Below are 14826 nucleotides of genomic sequence, written 5' to 3'. Positions count from 1 at the left end.
TTTCGTGTTTGAATATTTCTAGGGCTTCATGCTCTATGTATTTAGAGATTTCACCAAAAAAAGGACAAAAAAAGGACAAACCAAATCCCTCGCAGTATTCTACTGGAACAATATCGAATTAGAGATTTCACCAATAAGAAATCTCCTTCACTTGTAAGCATACATGAACTTCATAATCGGCTATTTTACTTCTTGTTTGTGCATTAGACATTACAAAATACAAACTCTGTGTTGGATAAGCGGTCATAGTACAAAACAAATTATATTGTACACACGAAATTTGAACTTATGGATCACAAGTTCAGTCATGCAGCCAAAAAAAATTCAAGCTCTTGATATGATTATAATCAATCTGTGAAGAAAAGATCCGATTGAAGTAGGGATCTCAAAGTAAATGGCTCGTCCAGATGTGTTTTGTGTTGTACACTACCAAACGTGTTCTGGATATGAGCACCACCGAAACGTGTTTTGGGTTAATATTGGATGAAGATAGCAGCTCCAAAACAACACCACAAGGAGCACTAAGGAACATCCAAAGTTAGCACTCAAAGAAAAGGCCAAAGAAGATGGAAATAATTTCTTGACAGTAGGAGAGATAATGTGGTGAGAACATTTAGTGGTTTGATACTTATCTGCCTATAAATATGACATTAGGAAATGGGACAAGCCAGCACAGAGAGAATAAGAGCTGTTCTAACTTGTTAAGTCAGAGATATTTTCAATCCGGAACAAAAGTTCTGCCAATGTGCGCAATCTCCAAATTCAATTCCTTCAAACTTCTCCAGCCACACCACAAATTCTATTAAACTTCTCCTAAATTCTCCATCATCCTTTTGAAGAATTATCAAGCACCACTCACACGAGCTAATTCGGTACCACCGAAACAAACATCACATACTACTACAAAAATTCTGTGACATCTGATCAAGCTTCTACGGCGCGCCCTAGATCAAACACCCATATTTTGGTCTTTTTAGAGACTTTTGGTTTGGAGAGAGCATCAGAGAATTAATTTTTGTAAAGAATTTACCCCAGAAAATGATAAATACAAAAAATATTATTTTATATGCGCATTCTTATTGGTTTTTAGGAATTTCGTGTTTACAAATTCAAATTTTCTGTGATTCTTCATACGTTGCCATAGTAACTCTACCTCTATCACCGGGGGCAAATTCGAAGACTGCAAACACAATTGCAATGGAGACAACTGGTGAAGCGGGCCATTCCAACAGTGCCAATCTCACTACTTACACGTCCATCGACGACATGAAGGATGGACATTAGTTTTAAGAGGCAAGTCACGCAAGATGCTTACAACCTAGCGACAATCTATTCAATCAAAAGCAGATGAACGAAAAACGATTTCACATCGTCAACCCAAAAAGAAGAGAGACGGAACAAAAATTTAAGCTTGTCAAGTTGCTCCATAAATGTCCTTGCTGGCCGTTCTACATTCAGTCTCCTCCGCTTCATAAGAACTCAGATCTTGAGTTAACAGCTAGGACATATGTGGGACCAAGGACGGAGCTAAAATTTCTTCTAGTGGAAGCAACCCGAAAATCAACTAAGAAAACCTTATTATAGTATAGCTTATACCCAATATGATAATAGGGATGATTTCAAATTATAATGTATCACAATTCCAATGTTACAAAAATTTCAGTGTAGTAGTGGAAAGTGACAGAGTGATAAGAAAAATATTAATACATGATTATGCGGAAGAGAGGTTTTTCGGTTTGATTGACAGAATAAGAGCACTTTTGCTCATATAATAATTGATATGAAGTACATGCAGTATGAAAGTATGTTGGACATTAGATATCTATATTTTATTCAAAGATAACGCGTGTGTATTTGTTTGGACCCGAATTTACACCTTCGGCCCGCGTAATCGAGGCCGTTGAGTGAGCATAACTTCACACCGTTGGATGAGAAATAGAGGTAATTCATTTTGTTATTATTAAAGGATAATGTTATGATGTTTTATCATAATTATCTTTTAATAATAGTTTTTTTATGAATGATGAGATATGTATTTCCAACTGGAAACCTGTCAGCACAGTTCAAGTTGATATCCGGATGTGGGTGTGCGGCACAGTTCAAGATAGATTTTAAATTTTATTAAGGTAGGATCATGATACATGATGATGGCCTTGGGTGATGGATAAGACAAGGAGTCCAGGAAGACTAAGCTTTTGGTGGAGATGTGATAAGCCTAGGTGGTAATGATGATACAAGAAACCTAGGTAGACTAGGTTTTTGCATGGTGATAAAGTTTTCTACTGGAGGTTTTTAATTAGATCAGAAGCCTAGATAGGCTAGGTTTCTGATGTGGTATGACAAAGCCTAGATAAGCTTTATTTTAGAAGTTGCGAAATCTGAAGGCCACGGATCAGATTTATTTCAGCTAGTTAGAGTTGCAGTCAGACTCTACACAATTATCTAGCCGTGCCAAGCAAGTACCTCAGTCCTATAAATACAGAGGCAATGGCAACGAGAAAAAGGACCTCCAATTCAACACACAAAACTACCCTGCGCAAACCCTCTCAACAACCTTGAGATTTTTTTATTTTCTTTTTCGCCAACACATCTTCAGTTTGGATAAACAGCATTGTGAAGGCAACCGGCGAACATCTTCAGTTTGGATAAACATCACTGTTGCTGTAGAATCAGTCGACCGTGAAGCACCTTCAGTTTGGATAAACCGCACTGCGACATGGCCGACTGTTATCTATCCAAGTCTTGGTCGAGAAGGATTTTCGAATCCTTATTGGCAGAGATCATCTCATTAGCCTTCTCGGCGAAGTGAGGTGTTACAAGTTACTACATTCGGCACACTGAAAGTTGAATTTTATATTGAACTTCGCAGACCTAGCAGCCTTGTCTTCAGGCTCTAAAACTCGAAGGCCGAGAGTGTTCCTTCCTCAGCCGCAGTGGCGAGATTCATAAGTCAGCAGCGCACCCAACGCAACATCAACAAATTTTACTCATCGGCCGAGCTCGCCGACGAGTTGGCACGCCCGCATACAACCGAATGACGTAGTTAGCTCATAAATTACTCGGCCTGCGCGCCACGTAGGCTTGGTAGTTTTTAGGGTCAACATTTTGGCATGCCCAGTGAGACCCAGTGCTAATACTATGAAGTTCATATGATATATCAAGATTCCAATCTGGCTCAACGTAGCATATTGTACGAGCTCCTAGAGGAATTGAAAAAACACAATGAGGAATGTAAAAGATCTTTGGAAGTGGAAAAAATTCTTCATGGCCATAGAGAGATGCAAAAGTCATTTGCTTACATGTTGAGAATAAAAGCTCCTGTTACCCTGCAAGAGCAATGGGTAAAAGAAGACAGGGCTCGATTTAATGCCTGGCTAGATGATGACCGTTTTCTTTACGTTTCTGATTACAGATCAATTCCATTTGAAAAATGGTTAAGTCCAAAGGCCAGGGGGCAATTTTTCGCTCCGGCCACAAGCAACATTCGGCCGAAGAAGATTTTCAAGACGGCCGAAGAAAAACCTAGGCCACCTGTTTTTTCGGTCGAGACTGTAAGTGTGGTAGGCCTAGAAGAAAACGTTCAAGTTTCTGAGCCAAAAATTGACTTAGAAAATGATCCGTCAGAGGAGTGTTCCAAAGACGAACAGGACATAGGCCTAGCCGAACAAACTACACTACTCAATATGATTATTAGGGATAAAGCCGATACGGAGAAATCTCATTCGGCTAAGTTGTTCGAGTTAAAAGCCGAAATTGGCGAAATTATTATGCCTGAGGGGCATAATAATTGTTCAACACATTCGGTGGCTGATGAAAAATATTTAACCAAGTCAAAAATATTTGGAGATCATTTTTTCGGCCTAGTGCATAGTTTGATTGGCTATATTGGTATTAAACGATCTCGGCTCAGAATAAAATATCGTTGGCCTCCGCCTAATTATGGTTCGGCCACTTTTATTTTCGTTTGCTAAAATATATATATATATAATAAATAAATTATTTTCTTAACCATTTGGCCTTTCATGCCGATGTATAAGAAAATAAAGGGGGCAACAAAGTGGTGCGGCAATCCAAAAGATGGTGTGCTCAGCTTAAAAAATTAAAGTCTTCGGTAGACTATTTCGGTCGAAACCCACAACACGAACGACTGATAAAATTGGGTATCCTCGACAGCTAAAAAGAATATTTGCAGCATGCTCTACACCTACCCATCCCCGTCCATTCTTCCTTACCAACATTTCGGCCATGGAAGTTTAGTTTTTCCACAAGAAAGATTGGCCGAATAAAGACCACGGATTTGATAGTAGCTTTGGAGTCCGTGCCACTGAGAGCCTGCTTGAAAATGGAGTTTTCCCAAAAATTAGTCAGAAAGGATAGGCCTCGTCCTTGAGTTTGACCGTTGATCGAGCTCGGCAGTTGAAGACTCACCGAATGAAGTGAAATGGATTTTGTTTCGTAGTCGAGATATTGTTGGTATTTGCTCACTGAGCTCGGCGGACAAGTATTTGCCGAGTAGAGCGAGGCCTAAATTATTTGCATACTCGGTGGAATTTGAAGCGGAGCTTCATAAAGGTTAGAATGCATGTTCAAATCATGTTCACATTGCTCCCCGGCAATAGTTTTTGGGATGAGGTTGACAATCAAATGGGTTTTCAACCGAATGGTCTTTGGTGGGATATATTTTGTCCAACAGCTTGAGATTACATGGTAATCACCTTCGGTGGCATTCATTCGGTGGAAGTTTAACTTCGGTCAAACGTCGTTTTATATATATATATATATATATATATATATATATATATATATATAACCAGTCGGTCTATTGAGTTTAACGGACTTGGATCCTCTCCTGAGCTAATGGAGAGGATCCTCCTGACCACTAATCATGGGCCATTGGATTTTTATCCAACGGCTACAAACAAGGGGTCCCTTTAAAGTTATAATAATTATAGCCGTTGGATAAAAATCCAACGGCCCATGATTAGTGGTCAGGAGGATCCTCTCCATTAGCTTAGGAGAGGATCCAAATCCGGGTTTAACATATATAATTAGCTGTGTCACATCAAAGATGCCACTGCGGTAATTTAATAATATTGGGGGTGAGTGGCTGAATGATAGGCCATACTTGGCCGAGTTGTCTACGCGTGATGGTTTTAGAAAAGGTGATTACAACAATCATGATGGGTGACAGGCCGAGCTACCAAGAGTTGGGTTCTTCTTGGCCCAATTTTTCTTGGCTTCATTTGCAATTCGACTGCATGAGTGGGATGGTCAAAGATTTTTCTGGCAAAGTTGCCGAGCCTGGTATGGAGTTGTGGCAGTCAAGGAAGGCCGCAGCGTTGGCAAAACATACATGTTTTTTGTTGATGAACAAAGTTTCTTTTTTGGCGGTACGATGGGATTTTGTTGGTTACGAACAATTTATTTCCTTAACCATTCGGCTTATGAGCCGAAGCTCAAGGAAATTTGGGAGCAATGTTTGGACCCAAATTTACATCATTGGCCCGTGTAATCAAGGCCGTTGAGTATGGGCATAGTTCCCAACCGTTGGATGGAAAAATGAGGATAATTTTATTTTTAGAAGGTTAATATTATGGTTTTTACCATAAAAATTATCTTTTAATGAGTTATCTTGACATATTTTTAAGCGGGATAGATAGATGCAAATTATATCTCCAAGCAAGCGGAACAGTCCGAATTAATTTGGAGTTTGTTAGCAGTGCATCAGATTTAGAGCAGCTTGGATTCTTCCAAGTTTGATATCAAGTTCGTTGCATGCACCTGGTCTGAAAGCATAGGGTAATGTGAGATAAAGATCTTGGATAATGATAACATTTAAGAAGCCTAAGGAGGCTAGGTCTTTAGGGAGGCTAGGCCTTTTTGATAATGATGGATGTTGTCAGACATTATCAAATCAAAAGACTAATTTGAAGATAGGATTGCATGCAAAGAGCGGAAATTGAAAGTACATATTGGATTGCATGCACGTGGCCACAAATTAAGCCCAACTAGCTTGATTTTAGCCGAGTTTGAATAGTAATCTGTGGGGATATTTGAAGATATTCTTAGGAATACTATTGGCAATTTACATGGCGAATAGTTTTACAAAGCCATCAAACAGACTACACTACTATAAATACAAGAGCATCGGTAGCGTGGAAGGGACCTCCAATTCAACACACAACTGCCCTGCGCAAATCCTCTCAACAACCTTGAGATTTTTTATTTTCTTTTTCACCAACACATCTTCAGTTTGGATAAATAGCACTGTGAAGGCAATCGGCAAACATCTTCAGTTTGGATAAACAACATTGTTGCCGTAGAATCAGCCGACTGTGAAGCACCTTCAGTTTGGATAAACAGCACTGCGATAAGGCCGACTGATTATTTATCCAAATCTTGGTCTAAAAGGATTTTCGAATCCTTATTGGCAGAGGTCATCTCATTAGCCTTTTCGGCGAAGTGAGATGTTACAAGTTACTACATTCGGCACATTGAAATATGAATTTGATATTGAACTTCGGAGAACTAGCAACCTTGTCTTCAGGCTCTAGAACCTGAAGGTCGAGAGTGTTCCTTCCTCGGCCACAGTCGCGAGATTTAGAAGTTAGCAGCGCACCCAATGCAACATCAACAAATTTTACTCATCGATCGAGCTCGGTCGATAAGTTGGCACGCCTGCATACAACCGAATGACGTAGTTAGCTCATAAATTACTTGGCCTGCGCGCCACGTAAGCTTGGTAGTTTTTAGGGTCAACAGGTACACATTTTGTTAAATTCAGGGTGTAAATGAACGAAAGTTTAATTCAGGGACGAATTCCGAACTCAAGTGCAAGTCGTGTGGTGAATTCTATATTTGAGTATTAACTTTTCAATTGTATATTATTTTAGATTTGGAAAATACTAGGAGATTGTATTATGTAGGTCATATTTGAACCATTTGTTTGATAATGTTGGGATTTGCTGATAGAGAAGTGTTGGTGGCATTTAAAAAATCTTATTTTGTACTTTAACTCTCTATAATTAGAAAAAGACACATACACTTGTTATGAAGAGCGTATAAGAGCAGTTCCACCAGAGCTTTGTTTGTCCAGCACCCAGTAAAAAAAACACACTGAGGGTCTGTCCATTCACTCCAGCCCATAAAGTTGCCTGGCACCCAGCCCAAACCAGGCAACAAACCAGCCCATTTTTGACAGACCCAAGAGCCGGCCTATTTGGCTGACGCGTGCACGATACTCACGCGTGGCCGCGAGTAAGAGACAAGGTTGCATAGGGCTGTCAGCCCACTTGTGCTCCGGAGCCCCATTAGTGACGTGGCATGCTCATAGCCGTTGGATTTCCAACGGCTAGTTTTTCTAGACCGTTGGATTTCCAACGATAAAAAAAATTTAAATTTTACTTTTAAATCGGACTGTCCGATCACAAATCAACGGTCCACGTTTTTTACCCCAATAAATTAAGAATTTCACTTTTAAAAAATACATAAATTTTTTAACAAATTTAGATATTATTATTATTGACACACCCCGTCCCGAAGGAGGGCGTGCTGGCCGTCACGTGAGAGTGACGTAACCATTTACATAGTTCAGAAGCTTTAAAAAAAAATTTCCAATTACTAAGATGACACACCCGAGGGTGAGTCCTACTTTTGTGAATTCTGTCAGAACACCGTTGGATTCCTCGTGGCCACCAAAGCTCTGCTAACTTGAACCTGGAGGGGCGCAAAACAAAATTGAGTGGGTCAGTAAAACAAAGTTTTTCGAAAACTTTTCATTTAAAATATTTCTAACCCCTCACCGTAAAACCTGTATACTTTCCCAGAAAATAGCATATGTATAAACATATATATAAGCAAAAATCTCAAATCTCAAACCTTTAACACTTTTCAGAAAAATATATATATATAACCATATGAAATCTCAAAACTTGAATCCCAAATCTTTAACATTTTTCAAGAAAAACATGCCATGCCATAAATCAAAATATAAATCAGGTGAAATAAGGAATCAATCGGAGACCCTGCAGTTGGTCCTATACGATTAATTCAATAGCTCAATATCTCACTAAGCCGGAGTCACCACAGTGACCTATACGGCCCTACTCTGCACATCACTCGGAACTACGTAAGGTAGTCTGTACGATGAAAGGTGTAAAAATACGCTCTAGTGCTTCTCTCATCAATCATCAGCGCGCATAACTAAGATCACCCACTAGTCGGAATCACGCCTAGTGATCTATACGACTAGCATGTCGGAACCCTCACATGGTCTGTACGACATCCACCTACTTGGATCCAAGGCGAGCGTGCGGTGTGGTGAATAAAATAAGCACTAACACCTAGGGTGCAGGTTATGAGCTTGAAACATCTTATCAACAATCAATTAAATGAATAATGAACTCACCTGACTTACCTGTGCCTCCACAGCACCATGCAACATGTATGCATCATATATCAATCATATAACTCATATGAAATTCACATTTTCCAAATAATTCTATGCATGGCATTTTCAAAACATAATTTCGTATAAATTCATCTTCTGGGAAAAATTTATAGTATAAAGGTAATACGAAAACAAAACTGCCCACTCACCTGGAGTTCGCTCAACAACTCCCTCGCACCACACATCAAGGCGTCATGAAGATTAGCACCTAGAACAATAATCAAACCCAACCTCAGAAATCCTGCCGATAGAATACATAACTTATAGAAGACACGTCACTACGTGGTTCGATCCGGATGATCTGCAATTCAGATTTCAAATCCGAAACTTCCAGAGGTCCACAATATACCTCTAGGACAACATCCTAAAATTTCATTACCATCCAACGGTCGGATCTCCGTCAATTTCCAAAACTAAGTGACGGTTAACATTCTATTTTATGAACTTACAATTCCAATTCCGGAATATCCGTAAATCGGATTCCCAATCCGTAAGTTCCTATAATCCTCAAATATTACGTATTACAACGTATCAAAGTTTGATGACGATCCAACGGTCGGATCGTCAATTCACATTTTCACTTAACCACGAATCGTAACCAACTTAGGTTCAATTATTCAATTTACGTCCATCAATTATCAAAACTGAACCTAGAACCTCGAACACATGCTAATAATGACATTGGCGGGCCATTGGCCACGCGCCGCCGCATGGGCCGCCGCGGGTGGCGGTTGGCCGCCCCCGGCTCGCCGGAAAATTCAACTATTTCAAAAAAATTACCAAAATTTGCAGATTTGAAGATCTCAATGAGTAGAACAACTTTCATACCTGTGGCCAAGGCCAATTTGGCCTGGAAGTGCTTCAATTTCACCAAAACCGTGAAGAACCCTAGAATTTGGGTGTTTCCAATTCGACCTTCAAACTTGTTCCAACGCCTCAATTACCTCTTGGGCTTTGTTCTAGGTCCTAAAGGAATGCTAAAGGTGTTAGTAATTGAAAGAAAACATTTCAAAATTTGGAGAATTTAAACAAAAGGGTCGCGGCACCCGTAGGGGTGTTCTTCGCGAAATCACAACGAAATTCAATGATTCTTGGGGTGAAACGTAAAGAGGGAAGATCATAGAAGGTTTTCCAAGTGATGGATTGATGTAACTCACCGGAAAAATGGTGAAATTTCGACGAAATTTGGTGAAGAACACCGACGGGTCGCGCGCGGGCCGCACGGGTCAAGAACGACCCGTTCCTCCTTTTCCCCCGTGCACCACTCTCCCTCCTTTCCCTCATTTCCTTCCCATGGTTGGTCAGTTTCTTCCTCTCTCTTCTTCTGATTCGCTCTCATCTTCTTCTTCCCCGATTGGGCATTTCTGCCCAGTCTCTCTTCTTCTTTTCTGTTTTCTTTTTCTTCTTCTCATACACATACACACACCAAAAACCTTTCCCTCATCCCAGCCATCCATTTCAAATTCCATTAAATCCGGGCCGTCCATTTTCATAAAAGAATTTCTATACTTCACTAAAATTATAATTCCTTAAAATCCCAAATTTCGAACGTTAATAACTTCTTCGATATAACTCCAAATCACGAACCGTCTGCGCCCACGCGTCCGTAACGACGAGTACTATGAGCATATGTCAAGAAAACAAATCTTAGATGGCACGACACAACGATTAACCTCGAATGATGTGCGTGCCTCAAAGGGCATTTTTGTAAAATCCTTTATTAAAACTTTAAAAATTCTTAAAATTAGGGACGGGCTGTCACAATTATTATTTTTTATAAATTCAGAAATTAAAAATAAAATTATTATTTTATAATAAAAATACTAATATTTTAATAAAATGGACTAGGCTATTTTTTGTTAGGGGTAGAGATGCTTTGGCCTATTACTGTTCACTGAGGTCTATTACTGTTCACTTGAGTGGATAAATACGCTGGATGCTGGCACAAAGTCCTTAGGGGTGAACTTGCTCTAATGAGATTTTAGAAGTACTAATAACAATTCTCATATTGATAGTGCGACAATATCTCTATTGAATAGATGGTTTAAATTTTGTCATCAAAATATCTACAATCACTTTTTAGTTTTCTTTTGCTGAAGACTTTTCTATTTCTTAAATGTATGTAAGAAACCTTGATTGCAGAAAGAAAGTTACATTGATATGAAAAAGAAAATTACATCAAATCAGGGGTATATACTTTACAGCTAATCATATAAATAAAGGAGTGATATTTCTTTCCTTTCAATATTTTTTTCCTTCGATTTCTTTCAATTTAAATGATTACGATTACACTACGTTTACATTTTGTTTTGAATTTTTTATATAGGAAAAAAGACAAAAAAAAAATATGAGAGGAGAAGATCAAATGATATATAGTAGTAGGAGGGAAAAGAATCCTAATTCCTACCCTATAAATAAAACAAGACAATTCCAACAACAAAAATACCACGTACCGTAAGTTGCACAAACTAGACGGTCCTGTTCATAAAAATCAAGTAAATGATTTTGTCACATAAATACAAAGGGTGAGCTGTATGTATTTATGATAAACAGGGTCAATCCCTTCTCTTCCAAGGTTTAGATTATTTTTTAATATGTTCTGTTTATACCATATTTAAAGTCTCGTATTTAGATATCGTACAAATACTCGAATGACTTAAATGTAATTATGTGATAAATAAATGAGCAAATATGTAGTAAGTGAGGAGCTCTTATTCTATAAAAGGACCTCTCACCCTCATAATTAAAGGAGGCCAATTCCTAGGCCCTCTCACCCCCTCTCAAATCTCTCACTCACAGAGCTCTCTCTCCCTCAGATAAATACATAATCAGTGTAGACGTAGCCTAAATCTTGGGTGAATCACGATACATCTTGTGTTATTTACATTTCTTGCAGATTCACAGTCGGATTTACGTTGTTCCAAAACTTCTGATTTTGTGCATCAACATGTTCAAAATATCAATACATACGTCATATGTCATTATTCAAATAGAAAAACACTTAAATAAAAAATTTATCTCCACTTATATAATTATAGGCCTATCGTTCCCATGTTAGGGGAACATTAAAAGATCTCTCCAAGGTTTGATTGGGACCGTTAGACGAAATGTGGATAAATTCCTGTAGTGTAGCCACGTATCTTATATTTGATAATAAGCTACACATGTCCTGCAGAGGGCATGTTTGGCAGCACCAGGTGTCAAGTATCTCCTACCTCCCACGTTCAATATGTCTGAGAAACAAGCAACTTCTTCGTTCCTTTGGATTTGTTTCCTTTTCCCACCAGTTAGTAACATGATCAAATCCCCCAGAGTCAGCCACGACTTCACCTAATGCATGCATTTCAGATTCTGCACGGTGACACTTGTCATCGCACGATGGGATATTGTCAAAGCTCACCACCACCTTTGACATAAAACAATCCAATTATAAGTCGAGAAGCAATTTTTCCAACTGCCCACGTATCTATAAATATGCCTCCATCAACTATTTTAGTTCCAAATCATTCATCAAATCAATCTCTCCTCGAACAAAATTGAAGTTGTACGTTGACAACACCCCCTCGAGATTCTATCAGCAACAATTCGATTGTTCTCAAGCTGCCATGGAATGGTGTCCTCAAGCTGCCATGGAAGCTTACTTGCACACTCTTCAGCTGGTAATTTTCTAACACGACTTCATTTATGCAAAATATTTTCTCCTTAGTAAATTGTACCTGTTGGGCGTAAATAATCCCAACAACATATATATTCATAGCGAGTCCCAAAAGAGATGTCATGCACATACTTTTAGGGTTACGTGCAATTTACTAGTAGCTCGACAACATACCTCTCTTAAATCGACCACAGCACTCGTATCCAATTTTTTAATAAAGTTGTTCGTTTTCCTAAATTGTTTTAGTAGTTTAGGGTGCAATGTAAGAGTATGAATATGAATTGAAAGAGCCGAGTAGTATAAATCTTTTGAATGGAATAGTCCTGTTGATAAGCCTAGTGAAATCCTTTTTCTTGTAGGATTATAAGTACAAGTCCTTGTTGTTGAGGGACTTATCTCTGTACTTTATCTTTTAAGGGTCACTTGTAATATGGATTACTTGTTCGAGTTCTATAAGAATTCTAATAGGGGAATGATTAGAACGACCATATATATGTATATGATCATAATCACTGCTCTTGCAATGTCTGCTTCTTTTGTACCAAATACCTATTGTTTGGAAAGCACTTGTGTTTGCTAAAGAGGAGAAGGTTATTAGATCAACCAGCTGCGATGGCTTCGTCTTCCATATCGGGTTCCGCAGGTTAGTGTTTCTGCAAATACATCAGTTTTCCATAAACACGTTTAATGGTAATAATTAGTTTGTTCTTGATTTATGGTGATTCAATTGGCAAACTTGTGATTAGTAATTTAGGTATATATATATATATATTCCTGTTAATCTTACATGTGGTATCAGAGTCTGGTTTACATGTTTATGAATTTAGTCTTGAAATCAAATGGTTCGAAAGCATAATAATAATAATAATAATAATAATAATAATAATAATAAAATTCCTTAAGTTGCGACCCTGAGGATTCGAAGTCGGGTTCTGGTATGTGATCTTCAGATAATGACAAAACATATTTAAACTATTACCATTGGTTTTTCTGCAAAACTATTGGTTGAGGCTGTTTTCCCAATTTGGGGTTTTGATTAGCAACTTCATCGATCAAAACATGTTCTGGGTTTTGTGATTCTCTCAACTCTTAAATCAATTTTTTCAATTTGGATAATTATCTCCGCTGCGCTGTTCCAAATTGAAATCTGCAGGAGGTATGTTTAATAATTCGTATTGTTCTGTTAAGTTTTTTAATAAAAATTAAAATTACGATAACGAAACTCACGAAGAACTAATCCTATTGAAATTATCGAAAGTAATCTGGAGACCGTGAATGATCAATCATGAATGAGACTGCAATTGCTTTATACCTTGCGAAATATATGTATGCATATCTGTCTTAGTGCACGATTTAAAATCTGGGTTTTGTTTGATTTTGTCAAAATTTCAATAACAAAACATGAAGGTCTTAATTGAATGAACATAATTAGCATGCTGATATTTCTGATTAGAGCTTATAATCAAGGCTGTATTTTTCCATATATTCAGAAAAGTTTTGTAGTTTTGGATGGTGGACTTATTGTAGAGGAAATTGTGTTTGATGCTTTGGAAACAGTTTGGCTGTTTTAAGCTTATGATTAGTAAATCGTTTTAAGTCAATGTTATGTTGCCTTCCTATAAGATTGATTTCTGTTTTGGTCTTTATGAAAAGTGGGAGCATATTATGTGATTGACTGTTTAATATCAGTTTATGTTATGAGTCATATTTGCAGTCTGAATGTGTGTGAACTTATAATCAATACTGCATTTTGGTTGTGGTTTATGAATCTCTGTTTCCATGTTTTGAAGTGTAATAGAATGATGGTCATAACGATGGATTCTCAGGTGAGGCTCTGTGATCACTCTTATAAATTGGAGAAGTTCATGTCTGAAACTGATCTCATGTTCAAGTGGAGTTTCTAGGTCGCAACATGTTATTTCACTTAATGCAGTACTGTAAGCATCACAATGATCAAGACTTAATGGATGGAAACTCTAGTAGTGGTATTACAGAACCAAAATGCATGGAATTTATATCAGCTTTAGCAGCTGGAAAGCGAGCAAGATTAATGTTGCAAATCACATCTCAAGGTGTGACACCGCTGACGGTTTCGCTGGCGGTGGCTGCAAAGTAAAGTGGAGGCGACTGATCGTGTGCAGTAACAGCGACGACGATGATCATATGGGGAAGACTGGCAAAACCCAAATTGTGGAAAATGGTCCCCCAGTGACGTCGTTGAATATGTTTATGACATTGATCCTTGTAGAATAGTGAAGCATTTCAAGAATGTTGATTTTTCCAGTTGTTGACTGCAAGGTTGAAGATCACTTGAAACTTTTGAAGGTTATGAAACTCAACCCAAATCGGAGCACAGTGGTAGAAAACAAAAAACCAAAACTAAGGACATCAATTGCATGATCATAAAAGCACAAAACAGTAAATTTGACAGCAATTAATAATTCAAACAAAAAACCACCATGTATACAAGCTAGGATGTCAAAGAGAATTAGAAAACACCTCATTTAGTAATAGGTAAATCAAAGTCAAATTGCAGGTTGAGCAGACCAATAATGGAAACATTTGTACTTAATCATGTCAAGAGAACTTCACAACTTCATAACTTGAAAGCTGTAAAAATATTAATTGCTGATAACAAAACATGACATGAAATGAACTTCATTAATAATGGACGACGACAGAATGTAACAAGATGTACCTCTAATTGAACCGACTTTCTAGC

At 38.1% G+C, this 14826-nt stretch overlaps 2 long non-coding RNA genes across 4 annotated transcripts; one reads left to right on the top strand and one right to left on the bottom strand.

Annotated features, from left to right (window-relative positions):
- Nucleotides 1-7507: 7507 nt before the first annotated feature.
- Nucleotides 7508-9826, bottom strand: LOC126621538 (uncharacterized). 3 transcript variants are annotated; one of them, XR_007623076.1, is made up of 4 exons: nt 9607-9826; nt 9278-9415; nt 8599-8657; nt 7508-7716 (listed from the first exon to the last, which is right to left on the bottom strand). It is a non-coding gene; the product is annotated as an uncharacterized LOC126621538 (long non-coding RNA). The 3 variants fall into 3 exon arrangements; XR_007623075.1 differs by lacking the exon at nt 9607-9826 and having other exon boundaries at nt 8599-8690; nt 9278-9577; XR_007623074.1 differs by lacking the exon at nt 9607-9826 and having other exon boundaries at nt 9278-9576.
- A 2092-nt stretch (nt 9827-11918) lies between these two features.
- Nucleotides 11919-14387, top strand: LOC126621540 (uncharacterized). The gene is made up of 2 exons (XR_007623079.1): nt 11919-12747; nt 13931-14387. It is a non-coding gene; the product is annotated as an uncharacterized LOC126621540 (long non-coding RNA).
- Nucleotides 14388-14826: the final 439 nt, after the last annotated feature.

The sequence above is a fragment of the Malus sylvestris genome, chromosome 5 (genome assembly GCF_916048215.2).
Source record: "Malus sylvestris chromosome 5, drMalSylv7.2, whole genome shotgun sequence".
Taxonomy (NCBI): domain Eukaryota; kingdom Viridiplantae; phylum Streptophyta; class Magnoliopsida; order Rosales; family Rosaceae; genus Malus; species Malus sylvestris.
This window is presented reverse-complemented; position numbering and strand designations above follow the sequence as displayed.